The sequence below is a fragment of the Pleurodeles waltl genome, chromosome 6 (genome assembly GCF_031143425.1).
Source record: "Pleurodeles waltl isolate 20211129_DDA chromosome 6, aPleWal1.hap1.20221129, whole genome shotgun sequence".
Classification (NCBI taxonomy): Eukaryota; Metazoa; Chordata; class Amphibia; order Caudata; family Salamandridae; genus Pleurodeles; species Pleurodeles waltl.
In genome coordinates this window covers 226,471,971-226,490,409 of record NC_090445.1, presented here as the reverse complement: position 1 = coordinate 226,490,409, position 18,439 = coordinate 226,471,971, and the positions used below count along the sequence as shown (strand labels likewise).

At 49.5% G+C, this 18,439-nt stretch overlaps 1 protein-coding gene across 1 annotated transcript in view; it reads right to left on the bottom strand.

The window, feature by feature from the left end:
- Positions 1–18,439, bottom strand: part of NMT1 (N-myristoyltransferase 1) — a 104,817-nt gene that overhangs the window by 10,136 nt on the left and 76,242 nt on the right. The window lies entirely within an intron of this gene.

Genomic DNA, 18,439 nt, shown 5'->3' with positions numbered 1-18,439 from the left:
CTAGTAAATGGTACCCCTGGTACCTAGGGCCTGGGTACTAGAAAGGGTCCCTAAGGGCTGTAGCATTTATTGTGCCCCCCTAAGGGATCTGCTTAAATACTGCGCACAGCTGCCATTGCAGACTGCATGTCATGTGCAAGCCATGAGAGAAACCATGACATGGCACACTTGTGTGCCATTCCCCAAATCACTGTATGTAAGTCACCCTTACAGCAGGTATTATAGCCCCAAGGCAAGGTACATTATAGTTGATGTGAGGACATATTTGTATGAGCAGATATGCCCCTATGTTGTCTAGTTCAATTACTAGACGTTGCTAGTGAACAGGGAATCCATCTTAAAGTATGGGTTGGACACTTGTCATGAGTTACCCAGCTACATAATGGCTTCACTAAAACCGATGGTGTTTGGTATCATACACCTAGTCTTAATAAATCCAGACTGATGGCATCTTAGAGGTGCCCCCTGAAACCTACCAGACTCTTAGTGCGCTGGTGGACTGGTGCAGACCAGCCTGCCACCACAGACATGTTTCTGGCCCCCTGGAGGTGAGAGCCTGCCCTCTCAGAGACCAGAACCATGCCTGCTCCAGAGGAAGGCGTTCACACCTCCTCCAGCAGGATGGCTAGTAAATATGCATACCAAGGCCAGGGACCTCAAAGTCCCTGCCGCCTTTAATATGTCACCCCCTGCCCTGAGGCCCCGTTTTGCAACAGGACTGGCAGGAAAGCAGTTATGCATGTATGCATGCTGCACTACTAGGCTGGTCACAACCCTAAGGTGGGCAGCCTGATAAGGTCCACGAATCAAGGGGTCCACCATCTTGCTTTTGGTGGAATTAGGAAAGATGGGACAGGGTTATGCCCACTCCAGGCAAGAAGTGGTCATAAAGGGGGTGTAGTCACTCCAAGGGTGAGTAGTCCATTGGCTACTACAATACGCCACCTTAAATGCCCTTAAATTGAGTAGTTAGGTGGCCCCCTGACACTAGAAGGATACATTTGATTAATTGAAGAAAGAAGAGGACAAAGAAGACCCAAAGAAGCAAGAAATTCGGACTTCTGGTAGACACTGGTGCAAAACCTTACCTGCATACCTGCTCCTGTCCCGACAATCACAAAAACCTGACTCGTCCTGTAGCTGTGCATACTCCAAAAGCCTTGTAAGGACTCCAGCACTTCACCAAACTGGCAGCATCTTCCTTGAAGTGGAGGAGCCACTTCCCAGCAGCCACCAACCGCAAAGTCCGGCTCACTGTTCTGCTGATCACCAGGCTTACTGATGCAGCAGCTGCCTAGGAAGAGGTCACTGTGCTCCAGGAGATCAGATACGTCTCTCCCCAAGTGAAGACACCAGGACTCACCAGAGCCATTCTGCACCGATAGCCAGGGTACTGCCCCCCTTGCAGCAACCAACGCTTGTTTGAGCCCAATCCGGACTCAAACGCTCCAACCAGAGACCAGCCTTCGAGGGACATCAACACCGGAGAGACCAACACAGAGAGTGCACCAGCTGCCCTGTTTTTTCTCCTTCTTGAAGGTCCAACCAAGAACCGCGGGCACCTTTGGTGCAGGAGCACCCCACTACTAAAACCTGCTGCCCGAGCTCCCCAGCCAGAGTCCACGACAAACTATAGTGTACCCCTGCTCCCAAGGACTTCCACCGCCTGCTCCCCCTGTTGAGGGCCCCCCCCCAACTTGTCCTCAAGTCCCCCTTTGCAGCCTGTTTCCTGGCCCCCCCACCCATCAACAATGCAGTGTGCAAGGCACCCGACCCATACAGCACCTCTGACCTGGACGTCTCAGGGCAGGTAAAACCGAACTGCTGTTTTTTCTAGTGACCTTGTACCCACAATGTACAATATAAAGGGGACACCTGAGAACTGACAAGGACCCCCCCCCCTGCTGTAAAAGTCTTTACTGCGTAAAAGCACGAGTGACCATGTTACTAGCAAAACTTGATTCACTTCAACAGTACTTACCTTCTTTTGAAGTTTTCGGTTGTTGAACCATTTGATAAAAGTATCAATATTTTTCTAAACATTGGTCTTGAGTTACTTCTCGAGTGCGTGTCTCATTTATTGACACTATGTTCAACAAATGCTTAGCATTACCTTCGGATAAGCCTAAACTGCTCGCCCACACTACAAAAAAAAGAGCATTTCGGATTATTATTTTAACCCCTGTAAACCTATATAAGGGTCACCTAGACTTCTTACACCCCTCATCTTTTTAGTCCTGATGAGACCCTAATATCCAATTAAGGATCAAAACGTCATTAACATGTGTAACAGACACACAGGAAATGTGTCTGTTTTACTTTATTTTAGTGTGGAACATTTTGTTATCCTTACTAGTTGTCTGCAACTGTGATAAAAGCCTTCACTCGTTTGTGGATTGTGGTCACCTTGAATTTGGGCTTCCGACAGTGGGGGCACATGCACAGAGTGTTTCTTTGTTATTGTAATGGTTTTTGCAAAACATCAATAACAATAAATGAACAATACAGATAAATTGCTATTTTCTCTTCTATCAAAGGTGGCTTGATGTCTCTCTTTTTATAAGCATTTTGATAGAATGAACAAGACTATTTAGTCCTTTTATTCAAATAACTGTTTTTGTAATCATACCAATGTGAACCACTATTGCCTAAAGATCTAACTCAGAACATTTTAAAGTAAAGATGTTAAAAAGCCAACTCCACAGAATGGTGCGGGGGGCGAGCAGTGATGAATCTGTGGTTAGACAGAGTATCCACCAGAAAACATGTTCCCAAAACTAAGTAACTTGGTCTTCTGATGGGTACCTCTAACTGAAAATGCCTCACTTTTAGAACAGATATCAAAGCAGTACAGCCCAAAAGTGGAGGAGCCTGAGATGGGACTCAAATCAAAAGGCCCTACAGGTCCAAGCAAGCAAAGCGATTTCTCACTGGACCGGACTTCCACAGTACAGCTTTGTGAGCATATGCAAATGTATAATTTGCAGTCTTGCAGACTGCAAGAACAAACAGCCCTGGCCTGACCCCCGAAGATCGTGGCCGCAATGTACAAATCTCTGTCAGCCGTCCCACCACTCATCAGTTCGTAATCTACAGATCTACTGCCGCTGTTCAGCGCTGTTGATGCGATACCGGTAGCACCTCTTTTCAGTGCTTGCCCAGTCTTGGTGGCCAGGCTTGGCCCCCATGGATCCAGGGAGTGGCCCACCCAAGAAAATCGGTATGGCCCGGGAGAGCCCAGTGGAGAACACAGGTGCGAGCACCACTGCCCATCAGGACTCCGACAAAGGAGCAACACTCTGACTGCTGGCTCTAGAGGGCCTTCTGCCCTGACAGATTCCTGGAGGACAGTGATCTATAAGCTGTACTCGCGGTATTGGAGCGCTCCAAGGCAGATACATTGAGGCGGTATAGGAACTAGATTTGCAGAGGCTGCAGCTGAGACACCTGGGGGCCTCTGATCAATTGTACTCGGACCCTCGTATGGCATTGGGACCAAACGTGCAGACTCAAAGTGAGTATCTGGTAAAGAATTTTCACAGGAACTATAATCAGCCTGGGCAGGAGGAGATTGGTGGGGCGAGGGGGGTGGGGGGAGAAAGGGGGATTGGTGGGGAATGATGGAGGTAGCAGGGGCCGTCTGGCTTCTGCCTGGCCCTGCCGGTGGCAGTGAGAGTAGAGTGGAAGGTTCACAGCATATAGCGCTACTGTGCTCCAACTGCCCTGGCTGCCCTTGTGAGTCCTGCATTCCCCCTGAGCAGTCCTGCAGATAAACAATCGCCCCCCCCCCCTCCCCTAGGTAACACATGCATTTGCTGCAAATACAACAGTTCCCCTAGACGTAGGGAAAGACAAGCAGCTGTCACAAACCAATCAAGGCACAGAGACACGTTCATGCATCCAACTTGAGGCCCTGACGTGGACCCAACCACAGCCAACTTGTGGAGCCGCCCTCAGACTACACAGGGGCAATACTCCTGGTGATTCAGCAGTTCAGAACAACACTGGAGGGGAAAAAAAAAAATCTGAAAACTCAGCACTGACTTTTCACTTGGACCTGGGAAACACAATGAACAGGGTCACAGAAGTAGAGGGTCACATTTTCCGAAACAGATGACACCATCTGAGGACTCCAGGAAAACATTTTGCGCCTCCAGAAGACTGTTCGCACAGTTGAGAGCTGGGCAGAAGACACTAAGGGGTGCTCCCACCGCAATAACATTTCACACACAATTCATTGCACAAGGACTACAGTCCTGGGTCCTGGCTGAAGAACTGTCTCCATGTTTCCTGGTTGATAGGTCCCACAGGTCCCTGCCCCCTCGACTGCTGCCAGATGCTCTACCATGGTCAATAATACCCCATATTCTTTACAGGTATGGATGTGATCCTCTGGGCATCTCGTAAACCAGACAGTCCCTCATATGAAGATCAGGATATTGGAGAACTGCACGCTGCAAGTACAGCAACAACGCCGCTCCTTACTTAGCGGCAAAAAAAAACTAAGAGCCATGCAAATTCAATATATGTTGCTGTACAAAGCCCTTTATGCAGGGAAAGTGCATGGCACTGGATTGAAGAGCACCCAGACTGAAGGAAACGCAACACAGAGTAGAGCAACTGTCCCACTCCCCCAGTCTTGTTGTAGATGCCACACCGGAGCCAAAACAAGCATAGACACCACCTGGCAGTGGCCACAGGGGTCAGGCCCTTCCAGCCATCGTCTAGCACGAAAGATCAAAGTAACTGTGTCTGACAAACCATAATACACAGAAAATTTGTCCATCCAGTCTTCCAGACACAAACTGCGGACTGCTGCTTTCTTTTCTTGATTGGATTTTCCAGCTCTGATAACTCCATGTTTTTGTTGATGAGTTGTTTTCAGGGACGGTTAGGGAGACAATTGGAGGGTAGGGATTGGTTGATCATTTCATTGCTTGGTTAGGAATTGTCCCTACCATTATAGATACTTCCAGTTTTTCAACTATTGCGCCAGTTTTCCTGCACAATGTCCAGCAGCTTTCCATTCCCCAGATGCAGACCCCAGGGTATGTATTACAACATCATTCCCCTGTGCTGCTAATCCACCTATTGCTCCCTCCCCGCCCCTCTGATTAATCCAAGGGACTCTCCCAGTGACCAGGGGGTAGGCTTAGACTTCTCACCTGGAATGTAAACAGAGTCCTGGACAAGATTAAGAAAGGGGCAGTCCTTAATCACGACGCACCACCCCTGATGTGCATATGCTCCAGGAAACCCATCTTGCGGCTGACTATTTTTGTTTTGTAGCTCGAGCTGGGTTCACACAAGTTTCACACTGGTTTCACGCTGAACTCTTGTGGAGTGGCTATCTTGGTTCAGCCCCATACTCCATTTCAGAAGTTGCAGGTTTTGGCATGATAAATTGGAGATTTGTAGCACACAGCATGGTCTGGTGCAGGGAGTACAAATTGCCTTCATAAGTATTTTGCACCAACCCCACTGTCCGCAGAGTTCCTTAAAACCTTGGGCTACATACTCTTATAGCTCCCCTGGGCACCAAGGGTCTTGGGAGGATGCAAAGGGTGTTAATGGATTGGGTGATCTCTCTGTGGACAGGTTTTCAAGAACAGCAGTACCCCCGTCCACCCAACACACCTTGCCACCCTTCTTGATAACATGAAACTAATGGGTGCCTAGCACTTATTTCACTGATACACAAAGTTAAAACTTTTTGGAGAGCATATGTTGTTTTCCTGACTTGATTTCTTTCTTCTCCCTACCTCTGAAAACCTGCCAACAGCTAGTGGGCTGACTGACTAGTTTCCACCAGTCTGCCACCAACAGAGGAGTTTCTGAGTCTCTCTCCCCCCCCCCCCCCCCCCCCCCCCCCCCAACCACACTCCCTCCCTGCCTCCTCTAAGGGTGAGAACCTTTGCTCTCGGGCAGTCAGGAACAAAGCCTGCTGTAGCAGGGGTGTTAACACACCCCTCCCAAAAGGATGACCTGCAAATCTGCCTTCCAAGGCAAGGGAGCTTCAAAGAAGCCCACTGCCCTTGGTATGCAAACCTGGCTTCCCTCAGAACAGAGATGCCACCCCCTGCCTCAGGACCCATTTGGCACCTGGACAGGCAGAAAAATTAGCTATGCAGGAGGTGTGTTGCATTTGCAGGCTGGACACGCCTCTAGGGTAACCAGCCTGAAATTATCACAGCCTTAGGAATTCTACCATCTTGTGTGTGGTGGAATTGGGGATTCTGGGGAAGGGTGATGCCCACTTCCGAAAAAGAAGTGGTAATCTAGAGGGCGTAGTGACCGTAGGGGTAATTAGCCCATTGGTGACTACCTTTCACTCCCCTTAACCCCCCTAAATTGAGTATTTAGGTGACCGCACAATACCAGGACCTCAGATTTGCCGGACTATAGAAGAAGGTCCCAAAGAGCCACGAAAAGCAAGAAGTGAGGAGCAGCATCTGACTTGGCCCCAACCCCACTGGACTGCCTACTGTCCCAGACAATTGCGCCACAGACAACTCGTCCTACAGCTGTTCTGCCTCCAAAAGCCTGGGAGGACTGCCAGCACTTCAATAAGTAACTAGGATCTCACGTGGAGTAGCAGAGCTGCTTCCATGAACCAAAGAAGACTCAGGAGGACTCTGAACTGGCAAAACCCAACACCGGGCAGCACCACTGCACCTGTGCCCCTTCGCCAGAGCTGAAGTCGGCCAATGGTGCCAGGGTGGTTTGCCAACAGTGGACTCCCCGATGCCTCCAGCAGCATTTTTCTGCAGGCCCCCTCCAACCGAGAGCACCCCCTGCACCAGACCCTATTGCCAAAAGACACCACTGACATATCCCACAGCCCAAGGAGAAGTGGGCCAACGCTATCCCTTCGTGCTTGAGAATCTCAAGGGTCGAGCCGCACTGTGGGTTCTCCCGGTCTGGCTGCCCAGTCCTTACTTGCGGCCTGTTCAGTTCATTCACTGTGACGCTGCCAGGTGGTTGGTAACCAGGAAGATGTTCTATTGTTTCATCCACCTCCAGAAGTGCAGAGCCTCATGGCACATGGCCCAGGACCGAACTCCATTCTGCATGACGCAGTATCACATGGCATTAGTGTTATCCATGAGGGCTTTGATGGTTGGCAGGAAGGACTTTAGGACCAGACGTTTGATTTGGAACAGGCCCATTACCAGAGATCTCTGATCTCCACTGAGGCCCCTCCCCATCCTCCAATCTCCCCTCAACCCAGCAGTGATGTATCCGTCTCTGGGTGGGGAAAGGACAGCTTCTTCCTGTGGTTGAGAACGACATCAGACCCCCACTGCAGAACCCAAGCAGTCTACCTTAAGACCTGAATGAGTCAGAGGCAGCTCTGATGCTGAGCCCACAGTGCCCAGCATAGTGGACGAGGAGGATGCAGGAGGCCAAGATCTAGGACATCATGATTTATACTCTGAAAGTCCAAGACTCTCTTCAGTGGAGTAAAGGGCTTGAATACCAGTGTCCAGGAAGGATCTAATCAACTGAAGTCTGTGTGGTACACAGGTGGAACTTCATCTACTTGATAATGAAGCCCAACAATGTCAACAGCTCAGTTAACTGCAGCAAGTTTCTCTTCAGCAGCTTGTCTTCGAGGTACATGAGTACGCGTATTTCTGACCTCCAAACATGAGCAGAGACCTATGCCATTACTTTTGTGAACACAAGAGGGGTAGAGGTACAGCTGATGGGAAGTATAGTAAACTGAAAGCGTTCCTGGCCCACAGTGACACAGAAACACCTATGGGACTGTTGGATTGGTATTTTGAGAGATGAATCCTGGTCCTAGGTAGGAGTGAGGGTCTGAGTCAGCGTAGACCTTTTGAATTTTTTCCCTCTCAAAGTCATTCAACGAGCAGAGGTCAAAAAATAGGTTTGAGGCCCAAGTCCTTTTTTCAGGGCAAGGAAATAGTGTGAATAGCAGCACTTGCGTTTCTCAGAGTTTGGTACCCATTCAACTAGAGATTAGAACATTTACCTTGTGCATCAGGATTGTCAAATGATTTTCTGAAATTAATTCCGGCACGTGAAGAAGACGGTGTTGGGAGGAAATGAAGGGTAGGGTGCATCCCCTTTGAATAACCTGTAAGGCCCATTTATCTGATGCTCATGCACCTATGCCCTCACCTGTGGTATAGTGCACCCTGCCTTAGGGCTGTAAGGCCTGCTAGAGGGGTGACTTACCTATGCCACAGGCAGTGTGAGGTTGGCATGGCACCCTGAGGGGAGTGCCATGTTGACTTAGTCATTTTCTCCCCACCAGCACACACAATCTGGCAAGCAGTGTGTCTGTGCTGAGTGAGGGGTCCCTAGGGTGGCATAAGACATGCTGCAGCCCTTGGGGACCTTCCCTGGCATCAGGGCCCTTGGTACCAGGGGTACCAGTTACAAGGGTCTTACCTGGGTGCCAGGGTTGTGCCAATTGTGGAGACAACGGTACATTTTAGGTGAAAGAACACTGGTGCCAGGCAAAAAGTGGGGGGTAACTGCAACAGGGAGCCATTTCTTTACAACTACCCTGCTCTAGAAGGACCAAGAAACTCCCGAGGACAGCGGCCCTGTTCACCAAAGACTGCAACTTTGAAACAAAGCAGCAACTTTGAAACAAAGCAGCAACTTTGAAACAAAGCAGCAACTTTGAAACAACTTGTTTTTCCCGCCGGAAGCGTGAGACTTGCTACTCTGCATCCGACGCCCCCGGCTCGACTTGTGGAGAACAAACACTTCAGGGAGGACTCCCCGGCGACTGCGAGACCGTGAGTAGCCAGAGTTGCCCCCCCTGATCCCCCACAGCGACGCCTGCAGAGGGAATCCCGAGGCTCCCCCTGACCACGACTGCCTGCTCCTCAGATCCCGACGCCTGGTAAAGACTCTGCACCCGCAGCCCCCAGGACCTGAAGGATCCGAACTCCAGTGCAGGAGTGACCCCCAGGTGGCCCTCTCCCTTGCCCAGGTGGTGGCTACCCCGAGGAGCACCCCCCTTGCCTGCCTGCTTCGCTGAAGAGACCCCTTGGTTTCCCATTGATTTCCACTGGAAACCCGACGCGTGTTTGCACACTGCACCCGGCCACCCCCGTGCTGCTGAGGGTGTACTCTCTGTGCTAACTTGTGTCCCCCCCCAGTGCCCTACAAAACCCCCCTGGTCTTCCTTCCGAAGTCGCGGGTACTCACCTGCTGCCAGACTGGAACCGGGGCACCCCCTTCTCCATTGAAGCATATGCGTTTTGGGCACCATTTTGACCTCTGCACCTGACCGGCCCTGAGCTGCTGGTGTGGTAACTTTGGGGTTGCCCTGAACCCCCGACGGTGGGCTACTTTGGACCCAACTTTGAACCCTGTAGGTGTTTTACTTACCTGCAAAACTAACCAATATTTACTTCCCCCCAGGAACTGTTGAAAATTGCACTAAGTGTCTAGTTTTAAAATAGCTTATTGCCATTTTCGTCACAACTGTACATGATATTGTGTTAATTCAAAGTTCCTAAGATACCTGAGTGAAATACCTTTCATTTGAAGTATTACTTGGAAATCTTGAACCTGTGGTTCTTAAAATAAACTAAGAAAATATATTTTTCTATACAAAAACCTATTGGCCTGGAATTGTCTGAGTGTGTGTTCCTCATTTATTGCTTGTGTATGTACAACAAATGCTTAACACTACTCCTTTGATAAGCCTACTGCTCGACCACACTACCACAAAATAGAGCATTAGAATTATCTTTTTGCCACTATCTTACCTCTAAGGGGAACCCTTGGACTCTGTGCATACTATTCCTTACTTTGAAATAGTGCATACAGAGCCAACTTCCTACATTCGTGGATCAGCGGTGGGGTACAAGACTTTGCATTTGCTGGACTACTCAGCCAATACCTGATCACACAACTAAATTCCAAAAAGTGTCATTAGAAACTGATTTTTGAAATTTGTGCTATTTTTCTAAATTTTTAAAAGTCCTGCTAGGGCCCTGTGTTAGTCCCTGTTAGCATTTCTTTTAGAGTTTAAAAGTTTTGTGAAAGTTTGAATTAGGTTCTAGAAATAGTTTTAGATTCTTAAAAAGTATTCCAACTTTTAGAAACATAATGTCTGGTGCAGAAGAGAATGTGATGGAACTCGACCTCACACCTTACCTCCATCTTAAGATGAGGGAGCTAAGGTCTCTCTGCAAAATAAAGAAAATCCCAGTTGGCTTAAGACCCTCCAAACAGCAGCTCCAGGAGCTGCTGGCAGAGTTTGAAAAAGCCAACCCCTCTGAGGATGACCTCCCAGAGGATGATGTTAGTGACTTGGAGGAGAATTCCCCCCCTTCCAGTCCTAATTAGGGAGATCAGGGCCCCTCAAGCCCTGTCTCCAAAAATAATAGTCAGAGATGCTGCTTCCCTCACAGGAGGGTCCAGCACCTCTGTAATCACTGAGGAGAGCCTCAGTGAAGATGACCTCCTGTTAGCCAGGATGGCCAAAAGATTGGCTTTGGAGAGACAGCTCCTAGCCATAGAAAGGGAAAGACAAGAGATGGGTTTTGGTCCCATCCATGGTGGCAGCAACATAAATAGGGTCAGAGATTCTCCTGACATGTTGAAAATCCCAAAAGGGATTGTAACTAAATATGAAGATGGTGATGACATCACCAAATGGTTCACAGCTTTTGAGAGGGCTTGTGCAACCAGAAAAGTAAACAGATCTCACTGGGGTGCTCTCCTTTGGGAAATGTTCACTGGAAAGTGTAGGGATAGGCTCCTCACACTCTCTGGAAAAGATGCAGAATCTTATGACCTCATGAAGGCTACCCTGATTGAGGGCTTTGGATTCTCCACTGAGGAGTACAGGATTAGGTTCAGGGGGGCTCAAAAATCATCGAGCCAGACCTGGGTTGATTTTGTAGACTACTCAGTGAAAACACTGGATGGTTGGGTAACTGGAAATGAAGTGCATGACTATGTTGGGCTTTATAATTTGTTTATGAAAGAACACATTTTAAGTAACTGCTTCAATGAAAAGTTGCATCAGTATCTGGTAGACCTAGGTCCAATTTCTCCCCAAGAATTGGGAAAGAAGGCAGACCACTGGGTCAAGACTAGGGTAACCAAAACTTCCACTGGGGGTGACCAAAAGAAAGGGGTTACAAAGCCTCCCCAGGAGAAAGTGGGTGACACTAGAGATAAAGAAAAAGAGTCCTCTGTAGGCCCCCAAAAACCAGACCAGGTGGGTGGGCCCCGAGACACAACCCAAAACAAAGGTGGGTACCAGGGTAAGAACTGGGATGCCACTAAGGCATGATGCCAAAACTGTAGACAGACAGGGCACCACACCAAGGACACTTCTTTTCCCAAAAAAATAAAACCCCTAGCAAAATCCCAGGGGTAACCAGTGTAGCCATTGGGGATGACTCCTCAGATAAGGAGGTCTTCATAGCCTTCAACTGGAAAAAGGGCCCAACAGGTGAGTTGGAGATTCCAGAGGGAAGTAGACCCTTCCACCACCTACTGGTGAATGGAATCCCAGCCACTGCCCTGAGAGACACTTGTGCCAGTCACACGATTGTGCATGACAGGCTGGTGTTCTCTAACCAGTACATCCCAGGTGAGACTGCCAGAGTAAGAGTTAGCCCAGACAGGGTCACTGATAGGCCTGTGGCTTTTGTGCCCATAGAATTGGGTGGGACTTTTAGCTGGAGAAGGGTGGTAGTCAGTACAGACCTCCCCCTTGATTGTCTCCTTGGAAATGACTACCGAGAGGTTAGTCAGAGCCCAAGAGAGGAACTGGTCCAGTGCCAGTCCTCTTCCAAGGATTCTGGAGGTGCTGCCTCTGCAGTAACTGCAAGTAGGCCCCAGAAGAAAAAGAAAAGAAAACAGTGTAGGAAGGGTGGACAACCTTTAGCCAAGGTTCCAGCAAGCCAAGGAGATTCTGCTCCAGTAGGGGAGAACTCCAAAAGTGGCACTGGTAACGTCCAACCTGACCCACAAGAAGTCCTGGCTAGTCAGGCAACTGTTAAACCTGAGTGGGTGGCTCCTCAGTTAACAGAAGAAAGAGTGGAAGAAGGGTGTTTACTACAAGATGTGGTAACCCCCCACTCTAATACAGCAGACAGGCACCCTGAACCCAAAGAAACCTGTAACTTAGCCCCTTCCCTTGTAGGTGAAGAGCTAAAGGTGTGGTTCTGGGCACTGACAGCTGTCAGTGGCCTCTGCTGGGTGTTAGCCTTTATGGCTGCACTATCCTTGGCATGGTGGTCTGACCCCATGCCAAATAGCAGGTTAGGCCCCCTGACCCCGTTGGTCATGGTGGGGTTACTCAAGCTCTGGGTAACCTCTTTGGGAAAGCTAGGGGTGACCCTGGCTAAGATAAGATTAGCAGAGGTGGATACCTCTAACCCCAAAATAGAGAGAAGGGGTGAAGACATAAAAAGCACAGACAAGAGGCAATTCAGACTAGGTCCTATCACTGTGGAAGTGGGTCAGTTCCCCAGAGGGAATGACCTGAACAGGAGGATGCAAGGCAGAGTAGGCCCTGCAACAAACCAGCCTATTTCCTCTACTCTTCCTCGCCTGACAGACTAGGAAGACTCTCCCAGCTTTGGCGGAGTCTCCTGACCTGTGGGCTGGGGCTTGTGTAAAGAAATGGCTCCCTGTTGCAGTTACCCCCCACTTTTTGCCTGATACTGATGCTGACTTGACTGAGAAGTGTGCTGGGACCCTGCTAACCAGGCCCCAGCACCAGTGTTCTTTCACCTAAAATGTACCGTTGTCTCCACAATTGCCACAACCCTGGCACCCAGGTAAGTCCCTTGTAACTGGTACCCCTGGTACCAAGGGCCCTGATGCCAGAGAAGGTCTCCAAGGGCTGCAGCATGTCCTATGCCACCCTAGGGACCCCTCACTCAGCACAGACACACTGCTTGCCAGCTTGTGTGTGCTGGTGGGGAGAAAATGACTAAGTCGACATGGCACTCCCCTCAGGGTGCCATGCCAACCTCACACTGCCTGTGGCATAGGTAAGTCACCCCTCTAGCAGGCCTTACAGCCCTAAGGCAGGGTGCACTATACCACAGGTGCATGAGTACTATGCCCCTACAGTGTCTAAGCAAAACCTTAGACATTGTAAGTGCAGGGTAGCCATAAGAGTATATGGTCTGGGAGTCTGTCAAAAACGAACTCCACAGCTCCATAATGGCTACACTGAATACTGGGAAGTTTGGTATCAAACTTCTCAGAATAATAAACCCACACTGATGCCAGTGTTGGATTTATTAAAAAATGCACACAGAGGGCATCTTAGAGATGCCCCCTGTATTTTACCCAATTGTTCAGTGCAGGACTGACTGGTCTGTGCCAGCCTGCTGCTGAGAGACGAGTTTCTGACCCCATGTGGTGAGGGCCTTTGTGCTCTCTGAGGACAGAAACAAAAGCCTGCTCTGGGTGGAGGTGCTTCACACCTCCCCCCTGCAGGAACTGTAACACCTAGCAGTGAGCCTCAAAGGCTCAGGCTTCGTGTTACTATGCCCCAGGGCACTCCAGCTAGTGGAGATGCCCGCCCCCTGGACACAGCCCCCTCTTTTGGCGGCAAGTCCAGGAGAGATAATGAGAAAAACAAGGAGGAGTCACTGGCCAGTCAGGACAGCCCCTAAGGTGTCCTGAACTGAGGTGACTCTGACTTTTAGAAATCCTCCATCTTGTAGAAGGAGGATTTCCCCCAATAGGAATAGGGATGTGACCCCCTCCCCTTGGGAGGAGGCACAAAGAGGGTGTACCCACCCTCAGGGCTAGTAGCCATTGGCTACTAACCCCCCAGACCTAAACACGCCCTTAAATTTAGTATTTAAGGGCTCCCCTGAACCTAAGAATTTAGATTCCTGAAACTACAAGAAGAAGAGGACTGCTGAGCTGAAAAACCCCTGCAGAGGAAGAACAGAAGACACCAACTGCTTCGGCCCCAGACTCACCGACCTGTCCCCTGCCTTCCAAAGAAACCTGCTCCAGCGACGCTTTCCAAGGGACCAGTGACCTCTGAATCCTCCAAGGACTGCCCTGCTTCGAGAAAGACAAGAAACTCCCGAGGACAGCGGCCCTGCTCCAAAAGAACTGCAACTTTGTTTCAAGTAGCAGATTTAAAGACCCCTGCAACTCCCCGCAAGAAGCGTGAGACTTGCAACACTGCACCCGGCGACCCCGACTCGACTGGTGGAGAACCAACACCTCAGGGAGGACCCTCCGGCGACTCCAAGACTGTGAGTAACCAAAGTTGTCCCCCCTGAGCCCCCACAGCAACGTCTGCAGAGGGAATCCCGAGGCTCCCCCTGACCGCGACTGCCTGAACTCCATTTCCCGACGGCTGGAAAAGACCGTGCCCCCGCAGCCCCCAGCACCTAAAGGAACGGAACTCCTGTGCAGGAGTGACCCCCAGGAGGCCCTCTCCCTTGCCCAGGTGGTGGCTACCCCGAGGAGCCCCCCCTTGCCTGCCTGCAACGCTGAAGAGATCCCTTGATCTCTCATAGGAAACCATTGAAAACCCGACGCGTGTTTGCACACTGCACCCGGCCGCCCCCGCGCTGCTGAGGGTGTACTTTTTGTGCTGACTTGTGTCCCCCCCGGTGCCCTACAAAACCCCCCTGGTCTGCCCTGCGAAGACGCGGGTACTTACCTGCTGGCAGACTGGAACCGGGGCACCCCCTTCTCTCCATTATAGCCTATTTGTTTTGGGCACCTCTTTGACCTTTGCACCTGACCGGCCCTGAGCTGCTGGTGTGATAACTTTGGGGTTGCTCTGAACCCCCAACGGTGGGCTACCTTGGACCAAAAACTGAAACCTGTAAGTGACTTACTTACCTGTTAAAACTAACATTACTTTACCTCCCCCAGGAACTGAAAATTGCACTAAGTGTCCACTTTTAAAACAGCTTATTGCGTTTTATGTAAAAAGTATACATGCTAATGTAATGATTCAAAGTTCCTAAAGTACTTACCTGCAATACCTTTCAAATGAGATATTACATGTAGAATTTGAACCTGTGGTTCTTAAAATAAACTAAGAAAATATATTTTTCTATACAAAAACCTATTGGCTGGATTTGTCTGAGTGTGTGTTCCTCATTTATTGCTTGTGTGTATGTACAACAAATGCTTAACACTACTCCTTTGATAAGCCTACTGCTCGACCACCCTACCACAAAATAGAGCATTAGTATTATCTCTTTTTGCCACTATCTTACCTCTAAGGGGAACCCTTGGACTCTGTGCATGCTATTCCTTACTTTGAAATAGCACATACAGAGCCAACTTCCTACACTACTCCTTTGATAAGCCTACTGCTCGACCACACTACCACAAAATAGAGCATTAGTATTATCTCTTTTTGCCACTATCTTACCTCTAAGGGGAACCCTTGGACTCTGTGCATACTATTCCTTACTTTGAAATAGTGCATACAGAGCCAACTTCCTACAGTAGTCCTTTGATAAGCCTACTGCTCGACCACACTACCACAAAATAGAGCATTAGTATTATCTCTTTTTGCCACTATCTTACCTCTAAGGGGAACCCTTGGACTCTGTGCATGCTATTCCTTACTTTGAAATAGCACATACAGAGCCAACTTCCTACACTACTCCTTTGATAAGCCTACTGCTCGACCACACTACCACAAAATAGAGCATTAGTATTATCTCTTTTTGCCACTATCTTACCTCTAAGGGGAACCCTTGGACTCTGTGCATGCTATTCCTTACTTTGAAATAGCACATACAGAGCCAACTTCCTACACTACTCCTTTGATAAGCCTACTGCTCGACCACACTACCACAAAATAGAGCATTAGTATTATCTCTTTTTGCCACTATCTTACCTCTAAGGGGAACCCTTGGACTCTGTGCATACTATTCCTTACTTTGAAATAGTGCATACAGAGCCAACTTCCTACAGTAGTCCTCTGAGGCTTCAGAGGTCGCTGGACCCTGGGGGATGCGTCGCTGTTGCAGTTTTTCTCGAAGTGGGGAGACAGGCCAGTAGGGCTGGGGCCAAAGCAGTTGGTGTCTCCGTCTTCTCTGCAGGGCTTCAGGTCAGCAGTCCTTCTTCGTCTTCAGGTTGCAGGAATCTAGTTTCCTAGGTTCTGGGGTGCCCCTAAATACTGAATTTAGGGGTGTGTTTAGGTCTGGGAAGGCAGTAGCCAATGGCTACTGTCCTTGAAGGTGGCTACACCCTCTTTGTGCCTCCTCCCTGAGGGGAGGGGGGGGGGGGGACATACCTAATCCTATTGGGGGAATCCTCCAAAATCAAGATGGAGGATTTCTAAAGGAAGGGGTCACCTCAGCTCAGGACACCTTAGGGGCTGTCCTGACTGGCCAGTGACTCCTCCTTGTTTTTCTCATTATCTCCCCTGGACTTGCCGCCAAAAGTGGGGGCTGTGTCCAGGGGGCGGGCATCTCCACTAGCTGGAGTGCCCTGGGGCATTGTAACACGAAGCCTGAGCCTTTGAGGCTCACTGCTAGGTGCTACAGTTCCTGCAGGGGGGAGGTGTGAAGCACCTCCATCCAGAGCAGGCTTTTGTTTGTCCTCAGAGAGCACAAAGGCTCTCACCGCATGGGGTTAGAAACTCGTCTCTCAGCAGCAGGCTGGCACAGACCAGTCAGTCCTGCACAGAACAAAAGGGTAAAATACAGGGGGCATCTCTAAGATGCCCTCTGTGTGCATTTTTTAATAAATCCAACACTGGCATCAGTGTGGGTTTATTATTCTGAGAAGTTTGATACCAAACTTCCCAGTATTCAGTGTAGCCATTATGGAGCTGTGGAGTTCGTTTTTGACAAACTCCCAGACCATATACTTAATATGGCCACAACTGTACTTACAATGTCTAAGAATAGACTTAAACACTGTATGGGCATATTGCTCATGCAGCTATGCCCTCAACTGTGGTATAGTGCACCCTGCCTTAGGGCTGTACGGCCTGCTAGAGGGGTGACTTACCTATGCCACAGGCAGCATTTTGTGTGCATGGCATCCTGAGGGGGATGCCATGTCGACTTTGCCATTGCAGATTGTGTGTGTTGGTGGGGAGAAAAAGGCAGTGTGCATGTGTTAAGTGAGGGGTCCCTGATGGTGGCACAACATATGTTGCAGCCCTTGGGGACCTTTCCTGGTCACAGGGCCCTTGGTACTACTGGTACCTTTTACAAGGGACTTATCTGTGTGCCAGGGGTGTGCCAATTGTGGAAACAATGGTACATTTTAGGTGAAAGAACACTGGTGCTGGGGCCTAGTTAGCAGGGTCCCAGCACACTTCTCAGTCAAGTCAGCATCAGTATCAAGCAAAAAGTGGGGGGTAACTGCAACAGGGAGCCATTTCCTTACAAATAGCTTCTGAATTAATTGAATTGATGGGGAAACAGCCTGCTACCATCAGTAATCCCAAAGTGCAAGATGTGGCTCAGATGCCTGTTGTTTCCCCCTAAACAGTTCGAACCACTCAACAGTCAAATCTTCCAGGGACATCTGCACATCCAGAAAATCCTGTCAAACTCATCTAATCATGTCTTCAGAGCACAACACTAGTGCCAACAGCCCTGCTAATCTAATCAGTAGTATCCAAGTTTGCATGGATGACATACAGAAAGTACATCAAGGATAGGATGCAACAAAGAGGATCAGTGGTCGGGAGGTGGAGTCTATATTGATGCCAATGGTTTCAGGAACTAGCGTGCAAGTCTGTACTGGAGAAAGAACAATCCTGGTAGCAGGTCCCAAGAGAATAGACATTGTTCAGAGAGGGCCCACCAGCAGCAACCTGACTGGAGGCCCATTGCTCCATGGGGCCTGAACAGAGTGGTTGAGGGGCCCAGAATTCCAGCCTGGCCTCCTGGAAAGCTGCTATCCGCTGTTGGGTCAAGGATGGCCTGGGGAACTCGAGGCACATCTGGGCCAACTGAGGAATTTGTTCTAAAGCCAGGAACTTTGAGAGAGGGCAATTGTAAAGAAATGGCTCCCTGTTGCAGTTACCCCCCACTTTTTGCCTGATACTGATGCTGACTTGACTGAGAAGTGTGCTGGGACCCTGCTAACCAGGCCCCAGCACCAGTGTTCTTTCACCTAAAATGTACCATTGATCCCACAATTGGCACACCCTGGCATCCAGATAAGTCCCTTGTAACTGGTACCTCTGGTACCAAGGGCCCTGATGCCAGGGAAGGTCTCTAAGGGCTGCAGCATGCATTATGCCACCCTAGAGACCCCTCACTCAGCACAGCCACACTGCTTACAAGCCTGTGTGTGCTAGTGAGAACAAAATGAGTAAGTCGACATGGCACTCCCCTCAGGGTGCCATGCCAGCCTCTCACTGCCTATGCAGTATAGATAAGACACCCCTCTAGCAGGCCTTACAGCCCTAAGGCAGGGTGCACTATACCATAGGTGAGGGTACCAGTGCATGAGC